The sequence below is a fragment of the Cryptotermes secundus genome, unplaced genomic scaffold (genome assembly GCF_002891405.2).
Source record: "Cryptotermes secundus unplaced genomic scaffold, Csec_1.0 scaffold546, whole genome shotgun sequence".
Classification (NCBI taxonomy): domain Eukaryota; kingdom Metazoa; phylum Arthropoda; class Insecta; order Blattodea; family Kalotermitidae; genus Cryptotermes; species Cryptotermes secundus.
In genome coordinates, this window is record NW_019734970.1 from 448,306 (window position 1) to 470,866 (window position 22,561).

A 22,561-nucleotide genomic window follows, 5' to 3' on the forward strand; every position below is an offset into this window, starting at 1 on the left:
AGGCGTACTGTGGAGTGAAGGTACAGTACTTTGGCATTACATGGTGATGAGCGGTCAGCTTAACCCCCCCTCCCCTGATCATTGTACACTGGGGGAAAGAGCACCCGTACCCATTGGATTCGAGGCTTGGGCTGTGCCCCAGGGCACGTCTGGAAGCTGTGGAGAAGAGAGAAATCTTCTAACTGCGGGGAACAGAACCCCTGCCTTCCAGTTAGTAAACCTTCGCTATACCGACTGAGCTATTCCGGCGTCCAAATTAGCCACAAATAAAAAAAAACTCCATGGTTTGAGTTCGCAAGCGAACTATACCGACCGAGAGACCGCCGCTTGTCGGCTAAGTTAGTGCCAACTTTAGCGGATAGAGGGTGTCGCGTTGTCAGCGCAACGAATCCCCACGGCCGTTAATTTCGGTTTCAGTTAGCCACAGAGAGAAGTTTGTATATCATAAAGTAATGTATGGACATACACTTCTGTACGGAAGTGAAAACTGTGTTACGAAGAACACAAGAATTTGTAAAAATGCGAGATAAAGATGGAAAATTTCGAAGATATGTCAATGGATGCACTAGATTAGGCAACATTTGTAAGAAGGCCTAAGAAGAACTTATCTTGAAGCGTTTCATTCATTATTTTGAGGCCGTAATATTAACATTGGATTGCAGGTTCTCACAGTGGTATGTATGAAGTGTATGGTGTTCTGAATAGTAATGTCACGTAGTCTGGTAGAAATCCGCCGACATTTCGAAAGAACCTATCACCTCCATCTTCAGGGTATAAGAATAGACCAAGCAAGAAACCAGTAACAAACGGGCTCTGCTTACCGCCATTTTATTGTTGGTTCTTCCTTGACTTATTTTCGACCTGAAGAAGGAGGCGATAAGTTCCTTAGAAAAGCCAGTGGACTTCTGCCTAACTATATGGCGTTGAAACCCAGAAGATCGTACTCTGTCATATAATATTAATAATTAAACAATTTAAGGATAGATTTTTGCGCATAGCCTAACACTAGCGCAAATTTGGATTTAGTTAAATAAGTCAGCATGCCCATTAACCTCTAAGTTTCGCATCGTCGCCATGTTTGCAACTGTTAAAATACGAATCGTGTCCCTTCACGAAATTTATAGCTGTTACAGAGTTTCACATGCCTAGTTCCAGTGCTCACCGCCGCGAAACCTAAAGCTAAATACAGAGTTTGCGCGGCAGCCATATTGCTGTTTCACGTTATTATAAAATCTCGAACAGTACTAGCATTTCTCTTAATGCCGTTTCCCACACAAAAGTCAGGATCCTAAGTAAGTGGCTCGTGCTACGTAGAAGTTCGTACAGCCAATCACTGATGGCAAATGCAGAGTCCTTGTTAAGTGGGTCCTTTGTCACCACGGCATGGCGCGTCCTCAGGTTGCGGAGAAAGGAAATGACGTCCAGATATGGAGGAGTTGTCACTATATTACAGTACAGCCCAAACTGAGTGTTCCTCCAGCCTGGGAGGGTTGCACTGCAGGGCACTACGAACTTTGTTGTGAAAGAAATAGGTATAAAAAAAAAAGGTAAAGCTACCCCTGTAACAGGCCGTGAAGGCCCATAGGACTGGGAGCCGGCAAGACTTCTACATTTTCTAGACAATCGGCTCACAGATGGCGGTAAGTTTGTCAGCCTTACGCGCCGGCCGCCCTTTACCTTCCAGGAAGATTCCTGGTACTCATTTCTGTTAGAGGCTGAGTCGACCTCAGGGCCATAGTGTGGCTGGAAGGATTAGATAAATTGAGAGTATCGTACTCATTGGGGCTCGATCTCGCGGCCTTCCGGTTTGTAGCATAGTGCCTCAACCAACTACGCTACCGCGTGCCCCCAAAAGAAATAGAATAATACGAAAAATTGGAGAGGAGACCTTGAGCTTGGCTGGGTTCTTTGGAATGATCTAAATTAGGTAAAGTTGTCCCTGTTTTTAGAATATGGAGGGGTATGGGGAGCACGGAGGTTAAGCTCCATGTTCTGGCCACTAGGGAAATTAAAACGTACAAAAATGGTGTGGGCATCAGTTCTTGTATTAAATTACATGATAACGTGTACATTTGTAAACATGAAGCGTGTGCACGCAAAGTAAGTTGTCTGTTCTATAATGCTGGAGGTTTTGTAGTGGTTTGACTTGCCGCCCAAGCAGTCCTTCTGTCTGTCTGAATGTGGAGTTACAATATCTGTGTGACAGACGAGGCCATGTCTTGAATATGGCTGAATAGAATTAACACCGTCAGTGAGATCACATGTGGGTAAGCAGTTCTCACCAGCTCCAGACGGGCGTTCGCTGCGCGTGACAGACGCCGCTGTAAAATAAATTAATCTTTCAACAAATGAAAGAACCAACTTTGAGTCTTGTTATGTAAAGCAAGACAAACACGTGTTGTTGTTGTTGTGCTTAGGGCCAAGGTTTTTCAGTCTTTACAGACGCGAACGAGACATGGCGCCGCTGTAGGACTTAACAAGTTTTATGTTAATTTCCGGGAGTGTAATAAGTTTCCTAGAGAGAGCGTTTTAGAATAAAAGTAGTCTACTGAACGAAGTTGTATAAATTTTTGAGTTTATGTAGATCTTCACCGTTTTCATCACAGTGTAACCAGGAACAGGTAAGACATAAACGTCCACACAGAAGGAATACACAGTACACCACAAAAAAACATAGAGACATACCCAAGAAGATAATTGAGAACAAACTAAAAACTAATAGCATTATTGTGAATAGCCTCTATAATATATAGCAATAACAGCGAACCCCGGGCGAAGGACATCCTACAATGCAGGACAATAACACAAAACAACGTAGAATTTTACATTCAATGACAAGTGAATTTTTAATAAATTTAAAATTTGAAAATTTTATAACTGGAAAAATTCTTGCAACATCGTGAGGGTTGTATTGAATGATTGTGTTAAGTGGTACTAATATGGATTGGTATTAGGATAGTTCCATAACGAGACGTATATGATGAGGTTGCCTGAAGATGGTCCCAAATGTGGACCGAAACATGCAGCAACTATCAAATAAAATTAATGTGAGCAGTTCGATTGGTTTATTTTTATTGTTGTGTTGACGATAAAATACCACCATTAATGTAGATCACTTGTTTATATGTTTATATCTGTATTTCAAATTTCCCGTTATAAAACGTGTTAAGGAAACCTCTGATTGTCATAAATTTCAACGGATTTTGAAATGATGTACGGTATACACGTATTTCCCATATCCTGAAGCAGCTGCACAAATGTCTAGCAAACATAAAATTGAAGAATGCTGTCTTATGAGATATGGTACCGTGTAGATCTTGTGTGAACCGACGTCTCGGAGGAATGCATCGCCTCCATCTTCAGGGTAGAAAAATCCGCTACCAAGGAATCAGCTTGAGCAGGTGGCTGCAGACTGAGTCACCAGTCGAAAAACACCCAGCTATATAAGAATAGGAAGGGAGGGAGAGTGGGCTACATGGGAACTCAATAGAGTGGAGAGGGGAAGGGACTGTGGAGAAGGGCCAACAGGTAGCAGGCCAGAGCCAGATTAAATTGATTAAACAATTAAGTAATTTACTGAAAGAAATCACTAACCACACAAAGTCACGATCTCTCTAACACACTATATAACATTCTAAACGAATTAACTAACGAAAGAACTAACCTAACAGATTGGGCTGCGCCATAGCTCAGGCGGTTAGACGCTGGCTTCCCATCGCTGAGGCCCGGTTTCGAGATCGTGTCAGGTCACGTGGGATTTGTGGTGGACAAAGTGGCACTGGGGCAGGTTTCCTCCGTGTAATTCGACTTCCCTTGTCAATTCGCATCCAACCGATTGCTCCACATTCATCATCATTTGTTATCTGGGGCTGGTACAACAGGCAAAACAGTGGCCTCAGTTCTAAGTGTACTCAGTCTCACCCCACGAGGGGGAGGGGGACCTAACAGATTCAGTGATTACAGTAACTCCATGGTACGAGGTCTTATGTAAGAAGGTTACGGTAATTCGCGAAAAGTTCATCATCTTCTTCACAAAATCCAAGTAGATTTTCTTTTAAGCCATTTGAATCCAATTCACATCTTCGCAGTCGATTTATATAATCTATGGTTTGGCGTCGCTTGTTAACTGTGTCATTTTGATCTCAAACCCCCTCAAAATGTATGTTAATCCACCAGTTTGAAGGATCACATTTCAACTTACATAAATCAAGGTAGGTATTTTTATATATTTCAATCACAGCATTTGTGGGAAATATCAAATTCCATTTGATGGCAATGAAATTACATGAAACAAAATGGCGGACCTTGAAACGTTAATGGTCGAGGATAAAACGTTGTGTGATCTGATGATGGAAAGAAATTTCTCTACAGAGACAAGAACCAAAAACGAATTTTAAACACAATTCAGCCTCTATATTACGAACTTACTGAAACAAATGGTGGGGCCCTGAAATATAGGCCCCAACTGGACTTAGACCACTGTTCCTGTGCGTTACAGGTATCCAGAAGTGGGGATGAGTGGGGGCATGTCTTCACAACGATGACGACACTTGACATGGTCTGCATATTGCAGCACCTTGCAGTGCGTATGCTAATAGCAAGCACAAGTTCGGTAACGCAACAGTGACATAAGGATCTACTGCGTATTAAAGTGACTGGACGATATGTGAGGAGTTGGGAAGTGCTATTTTGGGCCATGAAAACTTTGGGGTCCATCAAGCATTCTATCCAATGTATGAAGTGAGGTAAGGAGGAGGAAATGGTTGTGGTGACAGAATTTTAACGTACCGTTATGGAGGAACTGAGGAGAACCGAGGAAAAAATCAGTCAGAATAGTCGGTGTCTTGGCCGATATTCGAACCAGGCACATCTGTATTACAAATCAGAAGCATTACCGCTTGAAACAATCTGCTTTTTGTTTATAAGTCTCCTTCTGGATAATCAAGTGAAATAGGCCATGGCTGTTCCCTTCCCAACGCATTATTCATGTTCATCTTACGCAGTTGGATTATTTGTTTGTTTAACGACGTTGTCAGTATCTCAGATTACATAGCGTCGAATGGTAAGATGGCGTTGAGTAAAGAACTGGAATGGATGTGCGAAGAAGCGGTCGTGGCCGAGTTAGAGGTATTATTTTAAGATTTGCTTGGAAGGTCTGAGGAAAGCTGCTAAAAACCTAGGTGTGCCGGGCGAGATTCGAATCGGGTACGTTCCGAAAACAATTCAGAAACTGAACAGAAATGAACTGATGGTGTGTTGGTCGGTAGTGTCATGTGTCACTTTTGCTCTAGCAGTTCGCTTGCCGCCCACGGCTACGCCAGGCAGGAAACTCACCAGGACACGAACAAGTGTCCGAGTGTGTACGGCAAACATTGTCATCTCCAAACAAACGTGTCGCCCGTCAGTGCGCCTTGTGAGACGAATAAGGAATGCTGAAGAAAAGCACCACGACTGTTGTTAACCTCGCCGGGTGTGTTAACTCAGCAGTTTCTTTCTGTGAAGATGAAAAATTAATACAGAACTGTATTAAGTAAACCTAATGGAAAGTGATAATTTGAAAGACCTAGAAACAGATATTTGTGAAGGAGAATTTTACGAGGTTTTCCGTATCCACTTATGTAGGATTGTGTGACTGATACGCGGTAGCGTAGGTGGTTGAGGCACTGTGCTACAAGCAGGAAGGGCGCGGGTTTCCAATCCCGATGAGGTTACTGGATTTTTCAATTGACCTAATCCCTCCAGCCGCATTATGACCCTGGGGTCGACTCAGCCTCTAACAGAAATGAGTACCAGGAATCTTCCTGCGGGGTAAAGGGCGGCCGGCGCGTAAGGCTGACAACCTCACCGCCATCTGTGAGCCGATTGTCTAGAAAATGTGGGAGCCTCGACGTCTCACAATCCTATGGGCCTTAACGGCCTGTTACAGGGATAGTTTTACCTTTACCTTTACCTTGTAAGACTGATGAATTATGAACTGGAAGCTATCTGGAAGGAATAGGTCGTGAGCTATTAGACGCACAATCCCTGAATTTGCCAGAAGGGACTCAGGAAAATCACGAAAAATCTGAGTCGGGAGATCCTGCGTCTAGGCCAAAACACAATTTAAGCGCTTTACCGCTGGACTAACCTGCTCGAGTGGAGATGTAGGATAGTTTCCGTTTGGATGATGAGGGGGACCAGTGGCGGCCGAACTCCGTAATTGAATCTTCGGGTTCCGTAAAGGTGGGTGTCGCGTGGTCAGCGCAACTAGTCCCCACGGCCGTTAATTTTGGCTTTCTAGACCGGAGCCGTTACCTTTACATTCAAGTAGCTCCTCAATTAACCTCACGAGGCTGCCTAAATAAATATATAAAAACCCACGCATGGTCCTTAAGATGGAGATCTTCTGGCCTGTTTGGCATCTGCCTTAATCCGTTCCTGTACAAGCTGCATGTACCGAGTTTGATCTAAATCAATCACGCGATGTTACTAGCGATGCCTGTCGAATTACTTTTCGAAACCTATCTGGAAGTGACGTGAAATGATCACGTAGCTGAGATGCCTGCAGCCACGGAGGGTGATGCAGGTTGTAAACATAAAGCAACTGCGGTCATCACGCCCCGTGACTCCAGGGGGCCCTGCCCCAGATTCTTGTCCAGCCTTTCTGGTTAATGTCGCATCATCGGCATGACAGAACAATTGCACAGTTTGGTTGATGATCTCACCACCAGGGGGCATCACTATGTATCGGGCCACCTGGATAGTGAGTGTCACATGTTTTTTACTGACTGACAAATGACTTAAAGTACAATGGCTGTTAAAACGTCGCCTCACTCAAAACTTATCAAACATGACAAAACCAGATTTTGTCTGTCGTTAATGTGCCGGGTATAGGGGTTTCTTCCTAGACCTACGAAACATAAAGATGAAATCTGTGCTCTTCTTTTTAAAATTTTGGACTCTAATATTTCAAAATTCGATCTAGAAAACAGAGAGTAACGGCCGTGGGGATTCGTTACGCTGACCAAGCGACACCATCTATCCGCTAAAAGTTCGCACTAACTTCGCCGACAAGCGGCGGTCGTTCGGTGGGTATAGTTCGCTTACGGACAACACGCTACGGAGTCAATATTGCAAAATAACAGACGCTGTGTGCCTTTGTTACAGTCGAGTGGTTAAGGCTCTTGCTTGGTACTTGGGAGGTATCGAGTTCGAATTTTGGCCAAGAGATTGGGAATCATGGCTTTCCTCAGCCTCTCCATACAAACATGAGGGTAATGCCTCAATATATCCCTTCCAATTCATTGCTGACTATCATTCGACGCCCCATAGCCTGAGATATTGAAAATATCGTTAAATATACCATAAATAAATAAATTTTCGAGTACGGTCTTCTGCAACGTGACGCCGTATAGTCTAGTAGGTCGTTAGAAGTGTTTCGAAGGAAAGAGCCGCTTCTACCTTCAGCATAGTAGAGCACGTTTTATCCGAAACGGAGTCGAAAAGTAACTTTTCGACCTTAATTAACAAAACTTTCTTCATGACAAGACAATTTTATATTGCTTTCCATGTTATATTATCGGGATGAGAGACTTTTTTTTTCCGAAAAGTCGGTTTTCCTTTTTTAACACATTACCCCTGATCAATATATTTCACTGGCGTAAAGTTAGGACCAAAAGGCCATAAATTTATACTGGTGTGCAGGGAGTCGAAATGAGACTCTCTGTTTCCCCCAACACTTGCGAGGGTGCTCTCTTCTGTCCTGTGAACCACGTAGCATACAACATCCCTAATGAATCGCCGTCCTTCGTCTACGGTGCGTCATTTGTTTTCATTTGCCTGTCTGTAATCAAGTTAGCTGCACCCTGATTTCATCCTCACTCCAATTTACTCTGCGAATTGCTTACAGTATGCCCACAAACGCTGACACCGTCGTCTGGAAGTTTACAGGATGACAGCACTGAATGATCTCTGACCTCAATGGCTGAATTTCCTTGGCGCTGCAGCCCCGATTTGGGCCTTGACTCTCCGTTTCACTTCGGTTTACTAGATCTTAGGGCCCCCATACACACACAGTTTGGCCTCCAGTTCGGCCTGCACAGTTGAAGACTGAAAGGCAAAACTGAGGTGTGTGGTGCGGCCGGCCGGCCAATCTTTTTTGGCCTGTAGGAAACCCATCAGTCCGTCAGTTCTGCCTGCAGGACCGTAGCACGTGACGTGTGTGATTCAACATTGATTGTGGCATGAAGCCTGCCGCCTTATCTGCGCGTGTATGGGGAGGAAATGGAGGGAGTAAACTGTCACAGTTTTGCCTGTAAGGTCGATCGGAAGGCCAAACTGTGTGTGTATGGGGGCCTTAGACATACGGTGGGACTCCTTGGGCGGGTGATCAGCTCGTCGCAAGGCCTCTACCTGTACACAAACACAGAAAAACCAAACATCCATGCCCTGAGTGGGATTCGAACCCACGATTCAGGCTTCCGAGCGAGCAAAGACGGTGCATGCCTTAGACCGCACGCCTAAAGTGACGGGCAAATATCTAATGTATATTATCTTTTCTCTGTTTAATAAAATTGTTAAATTCCGAACTAAATAAAGCACTGATGCATTCGCACTATCGAACAGTTGTCGGAATCAGAGTCATGAGACAGTACAATATGGTCGTGAGTCCTGTGGGACTCGGAACCAAAACTATGCTGGCGAGTACCGGTAGCAATTTACCCGACCGACCGACGATCGAATCGTTCGGATTACTGGATTTAAAATAAACAAATTTGAAGCATTTAATAAAATTACTTATTAAAAATATATAGGAACTGTTATATATAAACAACGACCGGAACCCGGGAAAGTTCGACTACCCGCCGGGTTCGGGGCAAGCAGTACCCGGGTTACATCTCTGAGCGCCCAGAGAGCGCCTGCCTGCGGGCTGGACGACCGAGGGGTCGGAGTTCGAGTCCCGGTAGGGTCAGAATTTTCTCTTCTCCATTTCGTTCAGACTGGCTCTGGGGATCTATACATCCACTCCCCCATACGCTGTCAAGGCGTAGTGCTTAATTATTTAAGCACAGGAACAACTTTACCTTTACCGGTGTTTCTTAGGTGATTTCAAATTTATTTTGATCCTGCATGCTTCTCCGAAACGTTGGCACTCATCTACGGTACTACACTGTGTTCTTTGCGATATGTTTTCCAGTTATCTTTTTCCTTCTTGTGAGATGTTTTCTGTTCACCTTATGCTCATCTTGTGAGTTGGGCCGCGCCATAGCTCAAGCGGTTAGTCGCTGGCTTCCCACCGCGGCGGTCCGGGTTCGATCCCGGGTCTGGTCAAGTGAATTTATGATGGACAAAGTGGCGCTGGGGCAGGTTTTCTCCGAGTACTTCGGTTTCCCCTGCCAATCTTTATTCCACCAGTTGCCGCACAATCACCCTCACCTATCATCTGGGGCTGGTACAATAGGCCAGAAGTGGCCGCAGTGCAAGGAACTTAGTCCTACCCCACTAGCATTAAAAAAAAAAAAGATCTTGTGAGTTGTTTTGAGATGTTTTCTGTTCACCTTATGGCTTATTCTGAGATGCTTTCTGCTAACCTCGTGGCTTATTTTCAGATGCTTTCTGTTCATCTCTGAGACGTTTCCTAGTCACACTGTATGAGCTATATTGGTGCAATCAAACAGCAGGGGACCTGACTGCAGTGCGACCTAAGTGGATTATGTCGTGGCGCCCACATGAGCCGGAGGTTGCATGCGGAATGGAGCAGGGCAGCTCAGGAGGAGTCACCCTGAAGAACTTGAGGACCTGTCAGACACGCCTTATTCCTGTCATGTGTTTCCTTTAGATATAAGGAAGCGTCACTGTGGGCAACTTTCGCATTAAAACTTAAATTTATTTGAACACCATTGTCTTCTGGGATATGACGCCGTGTAGTCCGGCAGGTTCACAGACATTTCAGAGAAGAGTACTGCCTCCCTCTTGAGAGTAGAAGGATAAGTCAAACAAGCACCCAGCAAGCATAACTCTGCCCGTTGTTGGTAACTGACCTTCAATTAGACCACAGCGGCTGCTATACACCTCCCATCATTCGACGTTAAATAATCTGATCTACTGATGGCGTCGTTAAATAAGTCACAAGTAAATAAATATGTGTCGATCACAGTGGCCGCGCGGTCTAAGGCATGAAATGTATTCGCCCGCTCGAGCATTGGGATCGTGGGTTCGAATTCCACTGGAAGCATGGATGTCTGTGTGCGTTTATTCTGTTTGTGCTGTCCTGTGTGTAGGTAGCAGCCTTGCAACGGGCTGATTCCCCGTTTAATAAGTCTTGCAGACTGCGAAAAAGGTTAAGAAACTGAAAAAGCGGCCAAGGTCCAACAAAGGACCCTAGAGCCATAGATAGACAGAAGGCACCCAAATGATATGTTTTCCACGCATTGAACTGCAGTAATTGATGTGAATAAGGTACACAGCGTGGAAGTGGAAGGAAACTGAGAGTGGTGAGTTGGGAAGGTGGAGGAAGAAAGTGTTGGTTGCCTGTCTTAAGGACCTGCCGCAGAAATTTCATAGAAGAAGCGGGCAAACTATGAGAAAATTCAGCCAGAATAGTAAGACTGCGAACCACGAATTATACCCACAGCCTCCCAAATACGAAGGCGGAGAACTAACTACTTTGGTCCTGGAGGTGTTCGGTTTGAATCTCTACCGGGACACCGGTTATCCTGACTGATGTATTAATGGATTTCCTCAGTCCCTCCATGAAAGTACGGGAATTGTGCCTCGAGACCGCTTCTTTACAAATCTGTTCCATTTTATCAGTCATCTATCATTTAACAGTACGAATTCTAGTTTAAGCACTAACAGTGTCGAGGAAAAAGTAAAGCTATTCCTACAACTGGCCGGTCACGGTAGCCGAGCGGTCTAAGGTATGTACTGTCTTCGCTCGCTTGGAAACCAGGATCGTGGGTTCGAATCCAACTCAGGGCATGGATGTTTAGTTTGTGTGTGTGCGTCCTTCTGTGTTTGTGTACAGGTAGAGGCCTTGCGACGAACTGATCACCCGCCCAAAAAGTCCTACCGAATGTCTAAGATCTAGAAAAACCAAAGTGAACGGAAAGTTCATGGAGGTAGGCCTAGGCCCATTGGGGCTGTAGTGCCAAGAAAAAAAAATTCCTACAACTGGCCGTGGAGGCCCACAGGGTTGTGAGACGTCGAGGCTCCAACATTTTCTAGACAATCGGCTCACAGATGGCGGTAAGGTTGTCAGCCTTACGCTCCACTCGCCCTTTACCACCAGGAAGATTCCTGGTACTGATTTCTATTAGAGGTTCAGTCGACCTCAGGGCCATAGTGCGGCTGGTAAGATTAGGTCAATAGAAATATCCAATGACCTCATCGGGAATATGTCCCGCGACCTTCCAGCTTGTAGCAGAGTCGTGAGTATTTTTTAACGCTATATCAACTATATTCGATGCAGTCTGTTACTTTTAAGTTTTATACTCGGTAGCAGTTGATATGGCGCCGAGAAATTGCAATATAAACAGCAACCATACGCAACTAAATTGTGCTGTAAGACGGAACTATGACGTGGCCTGGAGGGAGCTTCCCCTAGGAGGCAATTTGATTACGTTGCTTGAACCATTTCATTAGCTTGACTTCCCCAGCGTTCAGAGGCGAGTCTCGGTCTGCGTGTTGGGAATGAATAGCATCCTCCCGCTCTCTGCATAACCCCCACCCCAACGTCTGAACGAACTGACCGATTTTCATGAAACTACCTATGAATATCACGCCTATAATTAGCCAACTGATTAGCTAAAGATGTAACGGTACAAGTTAAAAGCTCCACAGACTCTTAATCTTGGTACTTAGATGGAGGTGAGTGGTCAGCTTCACGCTCCAGTCACTTTACCCCCGAAGAAAGAGACTGCAGTGATGAACAGATGGGATAGAGAATCCCATGCTCTCTATACTGACTGAGCTATTCCGGCTAACCAATTTATGTTCTAGCAGTGCTCTCAAGATTGCAGCATTGTGGAATCTTATGCCGTGTAGATTGGTAGGTTTGCACCAACAATTCTGAGGAATTTGCTGACTCCTCTACCCTGAAGTTTATATAACCATGGGTACCAGAAAGAGATTAGGGTCTTAAGACATGCACATCGTGTAGTTTGGCATATTGGTACCAATGTTTAGGACGAACTTGTTGCCTCCATCTTCAGGGTAGAAATGTAATTCGCGCGGTAACGGGACTTATTGATATAGGGAAGTAGAAAGAGGAAACAGGACTGCTTTCTTGCGCTATTTTTCTACCATGAAGGTGGAGATAGCAAGTTCCTCCAAAACAGTGGAACCTATTTATCAAAATACACGCGTCGCGTTACAGAAGAAATGACTCGACTTAGTTGCTTATGATGATTATTGTCTTCTGGGATATGATAGCGCGTCTTCTTCTTCTTCCTTTGACTGATTAGGTCCTGTGGCCTGTTCTCATTCAGAATTGATCTGAAAATATGGCTCTTACAGGCAGTTTGTAGGACTCCTTGTATGGAGGATCAGCCTGTCACAAGGCCGCTACCTACAGAATACAACACAAGGACAGGAGAAACACAAACATACATTCATGCCTCGAGTTGGATTCGAACCCACTATCCCAGTGTTCGATTGTGCCCTAGACTACGAGGCCTCTGTGATGAGCCTGTGACGGTTGCTCAAGACGTTAAGGTTCGGAACCAGAAAACCCAGTGTAACGCGCTCAGCAACAGAACTTCGGTTACTTAGTAGCGAAACTCTCAGTAATCACAACAGAGGAACTACTGAAGTCGTCTCCTAGGCAACGGTTACAGAAACAGGCAGTTACATCGGAGGCGCAAGAAAACCCTTCAAGGGGGTGATCTCCATACGGTTCGACCAGAACCTACCTCAGGGAGAGAACTGACCAAAAGAAGACAGACCAAGGTTTTCCGTGGTTTTCCTCGGTACTAGAGCAAATGCTGAGTTGGTACCCAATTCCACGTTGCACTGCATGCCTCACATGCAGCCCTCCCATTGTTAACATCAAAATTTCGCCTTAATATAGCCCTCCCAACGTTAGCAAAAACAAACAAACAAAAATCNGCGCAGCCCCACCTACATGTGACAATATTGTCATGATTTAGAGGTGAGTGACTATAGACGGGGTTTGCATTATTATATTTATTGACTTTTTTTTTCAATTCGCTTAGTGGGGGGTGGAGTTCAACTGGGTCCACTCGGCACGGCGGCCAAAGATTAGCCTATTGTAGCCTGCCCCGGGTGATTATGACGATGGAGAATTTTGTGGGATGAAGATTGGCAGGGGAAACCGAAGTCCTTGGAGAAAAACCGCCCCAGCACCACTCTGTCCACCACAAATCCCACTTGACCAGACCCGGGATGGAACCCGGGCCGCCGCGGTGAGAAGCCAGCGACTAACCGCTTGAGCTATGGCGGGGCCCTATTCCCACACTTTACAGTTCACTGTTACACATGCTAGCGTCCTCAGTTTGCCACAGTCTCCACCTTCCGTTTCCTGACAACGGATCCTAACACAGGAACTATAAGAGTCTCTACAGCATATGTAAATTCTTCTCTTCACAGCCCGACTGACAGCTGAACTCACAGCGTCATCTTCCTTCGCAAAGTCCAAATCTCGACTAACTGCTCACTTGGAATTCTGTAAATCGACTATTCTAGTCCAAGTCCAAGTCACATTGCGACTGACGGTCAGTCAGTAAGTCTTGGTGTCGAGCCCCGGCTGGGGCTCACGACCAGATATTTATTAGTGTTTGGCATTTAGGGTCTTGTATCTGTGGGGCGCCCTCTCTGACGAGAGGGCGGGTCTGCCTTTTGTATATGCTGCTGGCCCTTGCCAGTGCAGTCTTTTCTCAGATGTGAGTCCCTTGAGACTCGAGACCATATTTTACTGTCTCAGATTTGAGACTTCCCTTTTCGTCGCCTCTTACGACTCGCAGAGTCACGGTGGAGGTATTCGACCCCGCCTCCACACGGGCATCCACTATTCTCAGCTGAGATCTTCTTTATAACCGCTTTGCACGGACCGAATAGAAAACACCGTTTCCAACCGTTCCTCTATTGTTGCCGCGGAAACTTGTTTACCGAACCGTTTCCTAGCAATTGACATCTCCTCTGGCTCCACTATTCCGGCATTCAGGCGTCATGTCACGATATATTTAACAATGTTTTGGAGGAATTTGCTACTTCAATAGACCTGTAAGTCTTTTCTGCCTTGAAGATGGGGCAGTAGGTTCCTCAGGAACATTCGTATCTACCAGGCTATATGGTGTCACATCAGTGTTCACCGCTGTGAGGATTTCGAAATTCAAACAGCTTTTTATTTAAAGAAAGTCCTACAAACAGCAGCGGCATCAGCACAGAGATCTTGATAATTGTGGCGTGGGGAGGCGAGATGGGAAAGGAAAGACGAAGGAAAGGAAATAGCAGTCTATTATGCACTCCTTCATCCCTATCAAGTCTTAAGATTACAGTTTCCAACCGGAGGTTAACACCACCCAGCCTCGTGTTCGTCTATGGACGTCGACCCACCGTTTACCAAACACAGCCTCTCAGTGAAGAGGTTAGGTTCAACTTTGCTATTCATGATACAAGCAATAAACTGTCTGCAAGGGCGACAGGGCGCTCTCTAATGAATCCTCGGCAGGCCCCACCCTTATCGACCACCCTGTCACCCTCACGGAGGAATTTAATATGTGAAATGCCACTTTCCCTTAGCATGCAAATAACGTGGGCAATCGACCAATGGGATGGCTTCACGTGAAAGCTGTATACCAATGGCATACAGGGAATTCCAATAAAGCTGGGAACATCGATTTCTGTAATACCGTCCCGGTTGCTACGACAACGCATAGCTTCTTTTGGGTGGCAAGAATGAATTAAGTCTACAAGAAGCAATTCAGGCAGGTAAATCTCTCCCTGTAACAGGCCGTGAAGGCCCATAAGGTTGTGAGACGTCGAGGCTCCCACATTTTCTAGACAATCGGCTCACAGATGGCGGTGAGGTTGTCAGCCTTACGCGCCGGCCACCCTTTACACCTACGAAGATTCATTGTACTCATTTCTGTTAGAGGCTGAGTCGACCCAAGGGCCATAGTGCGGCTGGAAGGGTTAGGTCAATTGAAAAAATTCAATGACCTCATCGGGAATGGAACCCGCAACCTTCCGAGTGCCTCAACTGAGGAATAACTGATCGTACTAATTCGCCAATCGCAGTAAGTCCACTTTTACATTGGTTAATGTCGTCACTTGAGTATTGGCATGTTCCGTCACCGCTTTTGGAACAAAATGAGGTGAAGTACTTTTCTGAATCACTGACAGAGCCATGGCTCTACAGCCCTTTGTTGGACCTTGGCCGCTTTTTCAGTTTCTTGATATTTTACACAGTCGGTAGGACTCCTCGAACGGAGGATCAGCCCGTCGCAAGGCCACTACCTACACACAGAATAAACGCACAGACATCCATGCCTCGAGTGGGATTCAAACCCACGATCCGATTATTCGAGCGGGGCGAAGACGGTTCTCGCCTTAGACAGCGCGGCCACTGTGATCGGCGCGCTGATAAACTACAAATAAACGTAACCAGCTGAATAATCATAAATTGGTAAAGAACAGGCGTTTTATCATGGAGGCAGGAATGCCAACATCTGTCTGCGGGCACGTTCAGAAGAGTCTGCTGTGAAGCAATTTATTTAGACCCCCCAAATCCCCCCTCCCCGATCCCCGTGATGACCAGTGCATTGTCTCCCACGGTAACCAGGAGACGGGATGTACCCAATCTGGTCCATAGGATGTGGAATGACGTTCTTCACTGTCTCACTTCCTGTAGGCCTTACTGCAAATATAGCCCAGACCGAAAGCAGAGTAGCTAAAGTCCGGTGGCCTCATGGATAGCCACATACAGAACGGTCTACGAATAGCCTACAGGCTTTACTCTATGACGCAATGTTCCTTGAAAGGCCGGACAATGAGTTTCCTTCCTAAGCATACGATTAACGTGCGTTACAATTATTCTTGCAGGACTTGAGGTTCTCGCAGCGGTGGTTATGAAGAATTCTGTCTTCTGGGATATAACCACGTGTAGTCCGTTGTGAGCAGGGCCACGTTTAAGGAGTTGCTCCGGGGCCTCTATATGTAAAGCTAGCTATCCCTGTGACCGGCTTGAAGGCTCATAAGGTTTTGAGACGTCGAGGCTAGACAATTGACTCACAGATGGCGGTGAGGTTGTCAGCCTTACGCGCCGGCCGCTCTTTACCTCCCAGGAAGATTCCTGGTGCTCATGTCTGTTAAAGGCTGAGTCGGTTGGAGGGATCAGGTAAATTAAAAAAATCCGATGACCTCATCGGAAATCGAACCCACCACTTTCCGGTTTGTAGCATAGTGCCTCAACGAACTAAGCCACCGCGTGTGCCGGAGCGTGTACAAAACAGGGACAGAATCCATAGATTTTATTGAGATTTTTATCTGAAATCGCAAAGTCAGTTTTTATTTTTATGTATCATAACAAATACAGAACACGAAAAAAAAAAAAAAGAGGTGCCATAACCTAAATTTGTTGTTAGTGACAGGAGCCTATACATGGTAATTAACCCGGGATGCCTTCATTGAAAGCCAACCAACGTTTCGAACGGTAATATCACGTCCATCATCAGGGTTGAAGAATAAACCAAACAAGAATCTAGAATGAAGCAGGCAGAAAGCAAGCTCTGCCAGTTAAAGAATTTGCCAGTTATCAACTAGGTTGATTATTTATGGAGTTCTAGGTCCATCCATTTTAGTCTTCGACTTCGCTAGTCTTTACTCTTGTGTGAATAGCACAGGCACTTTAGACTTTGCGATGAGAGCTGAACCCTTGTCCAAACTCCGTGGCTTTAGTTCGTAAGCGAATTATACCGACTGAGCGACCGCCGCTTTATGACAAAGTTAATGCCAACTTTAGCGGACAGAGGGTGTCGCGTGGTCAGCGCAACGAATCCCCACGGCCGTTAATTTCCGTTTTCTAGACCGGAGCCACTGCTTTTCAATTCAAATTTTTTTTTTCCTTGGCACTACAGCCCCAGTGGGCCTAGGCCTACCTCCATGAACTTCTCCGTTCACTTCGGTTTTTCTAGATCTTACACATTCGGTAGGACTCCTTGGGCGGCTGATCAGCTCGTCGCAAGGCCTCTACCTGTACACAAATACAGAAAACCGCACACACACACAAACTAAACATCCATGCCCTGAGTGGGATTCGAACCCACGATCCCGGTTTCCAAGCGAGCGAAGACAGTGCATGCCTTAGACCGCTCGGCTACCGTGACCGGCGTTCAATTCAAATAGCTCCTCAGTTATCTTCACATCTTCACGAGGCTGACCCACTACTTCTCAGAAGATCTAGTAGCGCCGGGAATCGAACTCTGGACCTCTGGATCTGCAGCCAGGAACTCTGACCACTAGACCACAGCGACGGTCTTAGTCCATAGCAAATATGTATTCAATTTCTGTCCTTTAAAATTTTGATTTATTATCAGCGAATTAAGTGATTAATAGAAGTATTTGCTGAAAAGCTTGAAGATATTTTCAGTTTGTCCAGTGTTTGCACAGCGGAATCCTGAGTGGAACAATTATGTCGGTGTTTGCTCGAAGGATCGTGTCCTATCACCGGCCAGATGGCACTCCATCACAGCGATTGGCGACAGACGGCGCTGGAAGTAATGAAAAATGGTGGACATGTTGCACAGAGCATAAAACAATTGACGATCGATCCCCAATCCCTAATATAGAGTCACGTTCTTTCAAATTATATGAGATCTAGGATAGAGGGGCAGAGAGCGTATACATGGGATTGATAGAATCACTGTCTGTTCAACCATACTGCTTAATCACTCACGCTGTTTTACCTGAGGCCCTGAAGAATAATTATACAGTCAGGAATTAAATAAGAAGATGGTATTATTTTATACTGCTTTTTGAGATTCTGATTCTGAGTTCTGGGTTGTAACGCTGTGTAGTTTGGTAGAAGTAAACTGACGTTTCGGAAGAACCTATCGTCTCCATCTTCACCGTCGAAGAGTAAGATAAGGAAGAATCTTGCTGCTCCTTATTGTGGGATTGAAACCCAGGTATTCCGGAAATAGATAAAATTAATTTTCCATCTACTCTACGTGGCCTGTAGTCCCGCAAGTGAACTATACCGACCGAGCGACAGCCGCTTGTCGGCGAAGTTAGTGCCAATTTTTATGGATAGAGGGTCTCGCGTGGTCAGCGCAACGGATCCCCACGGCCGTTAATCTCGGTTTTCTAGACCGGAGCCGCTTTTTCCTTGAAAAAGCTCCTCAATTATCCTCACGAGGCTGAGTGGACTCCGTTCTAGACCCACTACTTCTCAGAAAAAAAAAAATCTGGTAGCGCCGGGAATCGAACCCGGGACCTCTGGATCTGTAGCCAGGAACTCTGAACACTAGACCATAGAGGCGGTCATTTTCCATCTACTCACATACATGTATTGTTCATCCGTTCACCAACTCATTCTTACATTAGTTAATAACTACGTTCGTTCAGGCAAGTAGCGTGGTTCCTTTGTCCATTATTTTATTCATTAATTCATCCATTCATGTATTATTAGGTCATACGTGCCTGGTTTCCGTTCTATTATCAGTCCTCCTGGTTCATTAATTCTGTCATTCGTATATTTAATTATTTATATAGATCATTGGATTTTTCAATTGACCTAATCCTTCCAGCCGCACTATGGCTGGGGATAAAGGGCGGCCGGCGCGTAAGTTTGATTACCTGGCCGCCATCTGTGAGTCGACTGTCTAGAAAAATGTGGGAACCTCGACGTCTCACAAACCTGTCGGCCTCCATGGCCTGCTACAGTGATAGCTTCACCTTTTTAATAATTTTATTTATCTGGTAACTGATTTAATTCACTATTCTATGAACCACTTTCTTGAATGCACCCATTCTGTAAACCCCACAAGAAAATCTATGCATAAATATAAAAATAAAGTTATCAGTCTCATGATCTTAAAGTAAAGCTCCACATATTGCTGACAGATGCTCTGTACGGAAGTGAAGATCACTTTGAGTTCCCAGAAATCTCACAGGGAAAGACCATGATCATTAATGGAAAGCTGCCTGTGTGCATCACTGAGACGTTCTGACACACTGGTTCTGAAGACGAAATGCGAAGGCCGCTCGAGTCTATACTCAGAGCTGTCAAGACGTTGTAACTGGACTAGACTGAGCTTAGGCAGTGTGGAGTGTCAGGGTTCAATCTTTATGAAGAGCAAAAATCTGACAGTTGGCGAGCTGAAAGCAAACCATCTGTAGTAGAGGGATGCTATTAGCGTGTGCGACACATGCAAACAGCTCTTGATTGCTGTTAGGCTGACTGACAAGTCGCCATGTGGCGCTTGCAAAGTCACAGGTTATTTAATGGCGTTCTATCGACTGCACAGTTCATATTAAAGTTGAAACAGACGATAACATATTGTATGGTAAGTGGATATGGAGAAATCCGTATGGTGTGTTAACATAATATTCCAGGATTTACCTGAGGGGACTGAAGAAAATTAAGGAAAATTTTGTTCAGGTTATAACAGTAACCCGGCCAAGGTTCGAAATAGGCACTTACTGAGTACAAGACTACAGTGTCACTGCGACATTCAGCTGCATGGTCTTACTCACTCACTAACGGAGCTGAGCCCTTCTTGAGAAGCCGCCAATTCTGCAGCTACTCAAGAACTTTTCAGCATTTTATGGAACCAGAAGGTTCATTACCGTGTCCACAATAGCGCTCCATTGGTTCATATCCTGAGCCAGATCAATCCAATCTATACTATTCCATCCTATCTCTCTACTAACATTCCAAGTACCTAATTTCATATCCATTTTCTTTCTCTTAGGTCGTTTATCCAAGTAATCCGTCCAGGTCCGAGGCTTATTGCGATCTTTCGTAACAAGCTTCTTTTTTAAGGCGAGGAGTTGTTAGCCCCACGCCCAACCCCCAACCTCTTGCCGTCTGTCCGCGACTGCTTATTCAATATGTTCGCAGCTACCTTCCATACCTGGAGGGCGCCTTGGGGGTTACAAGCTTCATACAACTTCACGGTTCAGCCACGTTTACCCCGGGGACAGGGCCCACTGCATCAATTGAATAGGAGGTAAGTTGGGCCCCAGAGTCGGTCTCGACGTGGTGGCGAATAAAATGATCATTGTTAGCCGGGAATCGAAGCCCAGTCGCCATACCAACTGGTCTATCCAGACTTCAGTCTATGCCTTGGTCTACCAATGGCTCTTTCGCATTGGCGGCGGCCAAGCAGTACGTTATTGCACCTCTGAATGCTATATGTCTCACCAATCTCACACGATTTAAGAATATGCCCCAGTGCCCTTACTCCCGCTGTTTCCCTTGGTCTGCTGTGATATAGCAACAAAGTCCTCTGTTGTGTACTCGTGTACACACGGGGAACTGATCAGGTGTTGACCTTAGGGTGCTGTGTGCACAGGCTGGGTTACCGGAGGATATCACTGCCATACTGGGGGCGAAATATTTAGACTTCCACGGAGCTCTGGATGTCAGATGCCGCTTGGGTCTTCCAGCTCGCTGGGTTGGGGCGGGGTGACCACTAGTCACATATGCAGACAGAGACAGAGAGATAGCTACACAAGGATGGGTGGGTAAGTAGACTAGATAGATAGATAGGTCGGTAGGTAGGTAGATAGATAATGCAGATAGAGCCAGAGACAGAGAGATAGCTAAAGACGGATGGGTGGGTAAGTAGACTAGATAGATAGATAGATAGGTCGGTAGGTAGGTAGGTAGATAATGCAGATAGAGACAGAGACAGAGAGATAGCCACAGACGGATGGGTGGGTAAGTAGACTTGATAGATAGATAGGTTGGTTGGTAGGTAGGTAGGTAGATAGATAATGCAGATAAAGACAGACAGAGAGATAGATAAATAGATAGGTAGATAGATAGATACATGCGTATATAGATTATATTAGATATAGTTAGAAGAGATATATATTTTTTCTGGTAATAATTTTATTTATAAATGGACAAATTGATAGTCGTACATATAGATAGACATATATACGTATATTAGATATATAAATGTATACATATACAGATAGATATACAGATATATAAAGAGATAGGCAGAGACACGTCTAGACATGCAGGAAGGCAGGCACGTAAGTAGATTGGTAGGTATAAGTGTAAATGGAAGAACAGAAGAAACAACTTCAAACCACTGCGGAAATATTTACTTTGGAGAACAATGCACACGTGGAGCAGAAGGTTAAACTGTGTCTTAAGGAAGAGTTTGCAAATAAATGAAATGGACTGAAGCGGCCCAAGATAATTAGGTTCAATAACTGGCTTTGTCGATGACTGTGATAACATTCGGGGTCCATAAGAGCAAGGAATAGATAGAGCCAAGCTGAGCATGTCAGCTGTTCAAGGAAAACTCTATATAACATGGAGCTCGTTGCTTAGTAACTTAATGGGTCATTTAATCAGTAAACTGACCTCATCACAACTCCATCACTGCATATCGATTTGAGGAGCCTGGTGACATGTTCAAGAGGAATTCTGACTGGCATCTTGATCACTCCAAACAATGACGTGTCTTCTCAAGAACTTTGCTCACTGGGGTGACTCTGAGGGTGGCAAATATTGACTCGGTCTCTTACGTAACCCCCACTGCATTCCATTATGGATTCGTCATATTGATTTTGGCCACGACTCAAAGAGCAAGGGCAATTGTTGTACAATTTTGAGTTTCCAAGGATACGAATTCAGGTAATAAAGGAATGTCAAGAAACGTTCAAATTTCTATTAACTATGCTGGATTTGAGGAGGCGGGATAGCTCAGTCGGTATATCGACTCGCTACGGGCTAGACGACCGAAGGGTCTATGTTCGAGCCCCGGTAGGGTCAATAATTTTCTCCATGTCGTCCAGACCAGCTCTGGGGCCCACCCAACCTCATATCCAACGGGTACCGGAAGTTCTTTCTCCGGGGATAAAGCGGCAGGGGTATGAAGCTGACCACTCAACTCTAGCTATTGTAGAGGTCAAGAAAATGTAGATCTATACACCCACTCCCCCATACGCCTTCATGGCGTAGTGCTTCATTAATTAAGCACAGGGACAAATTTATGCTGGGTTTGAGGTTGTCACCGTGGTGACTATGAAGAATAATATCTTCTGTAGTGTGACGGAGTGAAGTCTGGTAGAAATTTACTGACGTTTTGGAGGAATATATTGTCACCGTCTTCAGGGTCGAAAAGAAAACCAAACAAGCTACCAATAAGGAGTAATAAGCAAGACCAGCCCGGAAGATGGAAGCAACGCGTCGCTATACTTCTACCAGACTACACGGCATCACATCCCATTATATTAGTTTACCTACTTTAATTTGTGTGTGTGTTAAAAATTGTAAATATGACGACAAGGCGAAATTTTGAGGCTATGGCTTACAAATATTTGTATGACAGTGCCTACTAGTAGAAGCAACCTACAGACGTGAGATACTTCATAGCGG

At 45.1% G+C, this 22,561-nt stretch overlaps 1 protein-coding gene across 1 annotated transcript in view; it reads left to right on the forward strand.

Annotated features, from left to right (window-relative positions):
• Positions 1-2,334: 2,334 nt before the first annotated feature.
• The window catches only part of LOC111869092 (coiled-coil and C2 domain-containing protein 2A), a 111,179-nt gene continuing 90,952 nt past the window's right edge, over positions 2,335-22,561 (forward strand). The window contains exon 1 of the mRNA XM_033753285.1: positions 2,335-2,621. The gene's annotated coding sequence lies outside the window, so the exon portion shown is untranslated. The remainder of the gene's footprint in view (positions 2,622-22,561) is intronic.